Source organism: Piliocolobus tephrosceles, chromosome 19, assembly GCF_002776525.5.
Source record: "Piliocolobus tephrosceles isolate RC106 chromosome 19, ASM277652v3, whole genome shotgun sequence".
NCBI lineage: Eukaryota > Metazoa > Chordata > Mammalia > Primates > Cercopithecidae > Piliocolobus > Piliocolobus tephrosceles.
The window spans coordinates 14249938-14255937 of NC_045452.1; the positions used below are offsets into that span (position 1 = coordinate 14249938).

General features: G+C 46.9%; 1 protein-coding gene across 2 annotated transcripts in view; it reads right to left on the reverse strand.

Annotated features, from left to right (window-relative positions):
• Window positions 1-3039, reverse strand: part of LOC116418537 (protein SFI1 homolog) — a 64896-nt gene extending 61857 nt beyond the window's left edge. Inside the window, exon 1 of one of the 2 annotated variants that reach the window (XM_031934636.1) lies at window positions 2617-3039. The gene's annotated coding sequence lies outside the window, so the exon portion shown is untranslated. The remainder of the gene's footprint in view (window positions 1-2616) is intronic. The other variant, XM_031934637.1, reaches the window with a different exon arrangement.
• Between the last annotated feature and the right edge of the window lie 2961 nt (window positions 3040-6000).

The window sequence follows — 6000 nt, forward strand, 5'->3', positions numbered from 1 at the left end:
GAAGAGATACAAACTTCAGAACTGAGGTACAGGAAGTACATCATAATTCTTTTGTTCATATTATTCTTCTTCCTACCTAAAATGCCCAGCAAATGCCCACTAATCCTGAACCTTCTCCAATGTAAACAGAGTGAGTAGCTGTGTACTCTCAGTACTCTGTTCAAATCCCTCCTGTAATGTTGTGATGCCATATCAGTGATCAGCTCACAGGGTGTCTGTCATTCCCTCTGCACTGTGAGCCCCTGAAAGCAGAAATTGGTGCTTTATAGCACCTCCAGTACCTAGCACAGAGGTATACCTCCTCTGTGTATACCTGAGGAGGTATACCTCCTCTTTATAGCACCTCCAGTACCTAGCACTATACCTGGTATACACACAAAGGTGGCTTCTCTTTTTTTTTTTTTTTTTTGAGACAGAGTTTTGCTCTGCCGCCCAGGTTAGAGTGCAGTGGTGCAATCTGCTCCCTGCAAGCTCCGCCTACCGGGTTCACGCCATTCTCCTGCCTCAGCCTCCCAAGTAGCTGGGACTACACGTGCACACTGCCACGCCTGGCTAATTTTTTGTATTTTTAGCAGAGATGGGTTTCACCATGTTAGCCAGGATGGTCTCGATCTCCTGACCTTGGGATCCACCCGCCTTGGCCTCCCAAAGTGCTGGGATTACAGGCCTGAGCCATCACGCCTGGCTTTGTCTTTTTTTTTTTTTGAGATGGAGTCTCACTGTTGCCCAGGCTGGAGTGCAGTGGTGCGATCTCGGCTCACTACAACCTCCACCTCCCGGGTTCATATCATTCTCCTGCCTCAGCCTCCCAAGTAGCTGGAACTACAGGCGCCCGCCACCACGCCCAGCTAATTTTTTGTATTTTTAGTAGAGACGGGGCTTCACCATGTTAGCCAGGATGGTCTCGATCTCCTGACCTCGTGATCCACCCACCTCAGCCTCCCAAAGTGCTGGGATTACAGGCATGAGCCACCACGCCGGGCCAAAGGTGGCTTGTCTTATAGAGTTAAACCCTGAGTTCAACTTAAAACGCACCTTCTCCAGCCCTTTATCTGGCTTATTCTTACATTATCCTTCAGGGCTCAGCTTAAACTCTGTTTCCTCCAGAGAGTCAGTGCTGGCTATACTAGTGTGGCTGTTCTTGCCATATTTGCCAGTGGTACCACATCCTTCTCCTCTCATTGCACTCTCACTCTATTGTTGTGGCTTAATAGTCTATCAAGCTTACCTGATTTTAAATTCTGATGAAGTCACAAACTAAGATGACCTTACTCACCTTATATCTCAGCATCTAGCATAACAGCTGTCATGGATAAGCACCAGATAAATTTGTTGTTGTTTTAAGACGGAGTCTTACTCTTGCCCAAGGTGGAGGGCAGTGGGGCGATCTCGGCTCACTGCAACCTCTGCCTCCCAGGTTCAAGCAATTCTCGTGCCTTAGCCTCCCAAGTAGCTGGGATTACAGGTATGCACCACCACACGCAGCTAATTTTTTGTATTTTTTTTTTTTTTTTGAGACGGAGTCTCGCTCTGTTACCCAGACTGGAGTGCAGTGGCGCGATCTCAGCTCACTGCAAGCTCCGCCTCCCAGGTTCATGTCATTCTCCTGCCTCAGCCTCCCGAGTAACTGGGACTACAGGCGCCCGCCACCACGCCTGGCTAATTTTTTGTGTTTTTAGTAGAGACGGGGTTTCACCGTGTTAGCCAGGATGGTCTCGATCTCCTGACCTCATGATCCACCCGCCTCGGCCTCCCAAAGTGCTGGGATTACAGGCGTGAGCCATCGTGCCCGGCTGTATTTTTAGTGGAGATGAGGTCTCGAACTCCTGACCTCAGGTGATCCACCTGCCTCGGCCACCCAAAGTGCTGGGATTATAGGTGTGAGTGAGCCACCACACCAGGCCTGATAAATTTTTGAATTAAGAAATGGATGTCTTTTTTTTTTTTTGAGACAGAGTCTCGCTCTGTCACCGGGGCTGGAGTGCAGTGGCCGGATCTCAGCTCACTGCAAGCTCCGCCTCCCAGGTTTTACGCCATTCTCCTGGCTCAGCCTCCCGAGTAGCTGGGACTACAGGCGCCCGCCACCTCGCCCGGCTAGTTTTGTTTTATATTTTTTAGTAGAGACGGGGTTTCACCATGTTAGCCAGGATGGTCTCTATCTCCTGACCTCATGATCCGCCCGTCTCGGCCTCCCAAAGTGCTGGGATTACAGGCGTGAGCCACCGCGCCTGGCCTAAGAAATGGATGTCTTTAATATACCTAATCAAGAGTAGCAGAAGGGTTACAGCTCTTCTAGAATTCACCAGAAAATCCAGGGGGAAAAAAAAGAGTAGTTCGTTCTTTCTTGGACCACGTTTACACGTTTAGACTTTTTCTGGAAGAATCTTGATAGCGTCATATTGCGAGGCACAAGTGGAGAAATGAAAACACTCAATGACAGATTTTATGTCTGCAGATTCCTGAATATCCTTTTCATCTGAACATTCTACTATAAAGAACAGGCATCAAGATCTCCAACTAATTGTGATGGGAGAATAAGAATCATTCTCTCATTTTAACCAAGAAGGGAGAACAAGAGAAAAGTATCCGTAGACTGGTGGCCACTCATAAGCTCACCTGATGCGAAGTTCTCTTAACCGGCCCTGTCGGGTACAAGTATGTGTGCCACGATACTGCACTAGGTGACTGGTACTAGGTAACTCCCTCCGGTTCCCAAAGGATGCAGAAGACTTCTTGTTGGACAGTGTCTTTGCAGAATAAGGTTTCTTAACTGCACCATCCCTAAAATACCTTAAATGTGAGGAAGAAGGAGGCAAGGAGAGAATAAAGTTATCTCTGCATGTGATGCAAATACTTTTAACATACAAGCAAAATTAAACAGATAAGCTCATAAAGCCTGACAATACCTATGCTTCAAAGATAATAAGCAGCCCAATCTGACAGAAATATTGGCCAACCACTGGAGGTGGGTACTGCTGGGTCAGCTCTAGGCAGGAACTACAGTACCCCCTGGAGTCATTAGGCCTAACAGTTTTCTTTTGTTTGAGACAGGTTCTCACTCTGTTGCCCAGGCTGGAATGCTGTGGCATGACCACAGCTCACTGCAGCCTTGACCTCCCAGGCTCCAGTGATCCTCTCATTTCAGCCTCCTAAGCAACTAGGCAACTAGGACCACAGGTGCTCGCCAGTGTGTCCTGATAATTTTTTTTTTTTTTTTTAAAGAGATGAGGTCTCACTGTGTTGCCCAGGCTGGTCTTGAACTCCCGGGCTTAAGGAATCCTCCCACCACATCCTCCCGAGTAGCTGAGACTACAGGCGTGCACCACCATGGTCGGCTAATTTTTTATTTTTATTATTATTATTTTTTTGAGACAAGGTCTTACTTTGTCGCCCAGGCTAGAGTGCAGTGGCGTATCTCAGCTCACTCAACCTCCACCTCCCAGGTTCAAGCGATGCTCCTGCCTCAGCCTCCCTAGTAGCTGCGATTACAGGCACCCACCAATGCACCTGGCTAAGTTTTGTATTTTTAGTAGAGATGGGGTTTCACCATGTTGGCCAGGCTGGTCTTGAACTCCTGACCTCAGGTGATCTACCCACCTCGTCCTCCCAAAGTGCTGGGATTACAGGCTTGAGCCACTGTGCTCGGCCAATTTTTAATTTTTTAGAGACAGGGTCTCACTATATTGCCCAGGCTAGTCTCAAACTCCTGGGCTCAAGTAATCCTCCTGCCTCAGCTCCCCAAAGTGGTGGTATTACAGACATGCACCACTGTATCTGGCCTGCTGGCCTGATTTCATTCTTGATCTCTTGCTTCAGAATATCTGCACTGAGGCTGAAGCGCGCGCGCGCGCGCGCACACACACACACACACACACATATACATAAACACACACACACATTTTAATATACTTTTTAAAAATTTTTATTTTTTGTTTTCTTGAAATAGGGTCTTGCTATGTTGCCTAGGCTGTCTTGAACTCCTGGGCTTAAGCAATCCTCTCAACTAAGCCTCCCAAAATGCTGGGATCACAGGTGTAAGCTACCACACTCAGACTCCTGGATTTTACTTTTTTAGAACAATTTGAAGTTTACTGCAAAATTGTGAAGAACGAACAGACTGTTCCCACATATCCCTTTTTCTTTACACACACACACAGCTGTATATGCTAAAAAGAGTATGTTTAAAGAAATGAAAGTCAAGTGTGAATATATTTGCAGGGCATGGGGTAACTATAAAAAGTAAGGTAGAAGCATTAATCACAACAGCCAAAAGGTAGAAGCAATCTAATTTTTTCTTTTTAAAGACAGGCTCTCGGCCGGGTACAATGGCTCACGTCTATAATCCCAGCACTTTGGGAGGCTGCGGCAGGAGCATCATCTGGGGTCAGGAGTTTCAGACCAGCATGGCCAACACAGCGAAATGCCATCTCTACTAAAAATACAAAAATCAGCCGGGTGCGGTGGCAGGTGCCTGTAATCCCAGCTACTTGGGAGGCTGAGGCAGGAGAATCACTTGAACCCAGGAGGTGGAGGTTGCAGTGAGTCATGCCATTGCACGCCATCCAGGGCGACAGGACAGGACAGGACGGGAAAGGACAGGACTGGACAGGAAAGAAAGAAAGAAATAAAATTCCCTGATAGTTCCAACATAGGTATTGATGGCCAGGTGTGGTGACTCACGCCTGTAATCACAGCACTTTGAGAGGCCAAGGTGGGTGGATCACCTAAGGTTAGGAATTTGAGACCACCTTAGACAACATGGTGAAACCCTGTCTCTACTAAAAATACAAAAATTAGCCAGGTGTGGTGGCGTGCGCCTGTAGTCCCAGCTACTCGGGAGGCTGAGGCACGAGGATCGCTTGAACCCAGGGGGCAGAGGTTGCAGTGAGCTGAGATCTCGCCATTGCACGCCAGCCTGGGCGACAGAGTGACACTCTGTCTCAACAACAATAAGAACGACAAAACATAGGTATTGATACAGTTTAGCTGTGCCCCCACCTAAATAGCATCTTCAATTGTAGGTCCCGTAAGACCCACATGTCGTGGGAGGGACCTCACGGAAAGTGATTAGATTATGGGGGTAGTTCCCCCATGCTGTTCTCATGATAGTGAATGAGTTCCCAAGAGATCTCATGGTTTTACGTGGGGCTTTCCCCCACTTCACTTTGCACTTTCTTTCCTGCCGCCATGTGAGAAAGCATTGCTTCCCCTTCCACCATGATTGCAAGTTTCTTGAGGCCTCTCCAGAAATGCGGAACTGTGAGTCAATTAAACCTCCCACCTTTATAAATTAGTTATCTCAGATATTTCTTCATGGCAGCATGAGAACGATCTAATACAGGTATCACATTTGATTATGGTACCATTCACTGCTTTGCTTCTATAAAATTATCTTGTACTACTCCCAAAATATAAAACTTAAATCTGATTAAGTCTCTAAATCCAGTTACCAATTTGCAGAAAAAGACTGAGAACAGAGGACAGAAGAACATGCTAAAATGCACAGAGGCCCTATCAAAATACCAGTGACATTATTCACATAAATAGGAAAAATATCTTAAAAATTGTATAGGACCACAAAAGACTCCAACTAGCCAAAGCGATCCTGAGCAAAAAGAACAAAGCTGGAGGCATCACATCACCAGACTTCAAAATAAACCACAAAGCTGTAGTAACCAAAACAGCATGGTACTGGCATAAAGACAGACACACAGGCCAATGGAACAGAACAGAGTAGTACATTATTAAGCTATTTTATCTACCTATCTACCTACCTACCTACCTGAGACACAGTCTCATTCTGTTGTCCCACTGGAGTATAGTGATATAATCACAGCTCACTGCATCCTGATTCAGGTGATCTTCCTTCCCACCTCAGCCTCCTGAGGAGCTGCAACTACAAGGGCACGCTACCACCTGGCTAAGCTTTTGTAGAGATGGGGTTTTGCCACATTGCGCAGGATGGTCTTGAACTCCTAGGCTCAAGTGATCCACCTGTCC